Source organism: Trachymyrmex septentrionalis, unplaced genomic scaffold, assembly GCF_001594115.1.
Source record: "Trachymyrmex septentrionalis isolate Tsep2-gDNA-1 unplaced genomic scaffold, Tsep1.0 scaffold22, whole genome shotgun sequence".
Classification (NCBI taxonomy): Eukaryota; Metazoa; Arthropoda; class Insecta; order Hymenoptera; family Formicidae; genus Trachymyrmex; species Trachymyrmex septentrionalis.
In genome coordinates, this window is record NW_017305375.1 from 5488244 (window position 1) to 5489034 (window position 791).

General features: G+C 35.4%; 1 protein-coding gene across 1 annotated transcript in view; it reads left to right on the plus strand.

Annotated features, from left to right (window-relative positions):
• LOC108748377 (BCL2/adenovirus E1B 19 kDa protein-interacting protein 3) overlaps positions 1-791 on the plus strand; it is a 30512-nt gene that overhangs the window by 5543 nt on the left and 24178 nt on the right. The window lies entirely within an intron of this gene.

The window sequence follows — 791 nt, forward strand, 5'->3', positions numbered from 1 at the left end:
ATGTTATATTTTTTTTTTTTATGTAAAAGATAGAATTTTGAAATCCTTTGATTTTTCAATATTTTTCAAACTACATCCTTTATATTGATGAAATATTTAATTTTTCACTTTCTTTATTTTTATAATGATTTATTCACGTTTTAGTGAGTAAAAAATCTCGATACTTATAGTATTAAAATGATTTACATATTGTCGTCGCTCTCTATTGAAATCGCATGACAAACACGATCGATACTAAAACACGTGTACCGATAAATACTAAGTATTTACAGCTATAAATAGAATCGACTTGAAAGTAGCCGAACTTCGAATGTAGTAATAAATTTGCACTTTGTACAATGCCTGCTGCTACGCATAAATAAATACGAGAATATTCAGGCTCAGAGTAGTTTGCGCTCGCCTATTTGCATCTTTATCTGGCTGTCAACAAAAGGATGTTTAACACACAGATAAGCTGTACGTTCGTGATTATCGGCTGCGTGCACGCCTACGAGCATGGTGTACTAATCGAAATGACGGCAGACTGTCGAAAAGGGGAAGGTATCTATTTTTAGCCGTAAGCTTCGCCGCCGGTCCTTAATCCGATTGATTGAAGCTACCCAGTAGCAATTCCACAGACGTAACACGTGGTAAACGTCTCTCGGATGCGATGCGATCTTGCGGAAATTTCTCTCACGATGAGACGGCAGCACGTTTTATAACTTGCGGGAAAATAAATGAGAATTTGTACGCTTACTAATTTCATTAGCTAAGCGTATGTAAAAGCGTTTAAAAAGTTAAATGGATATTCT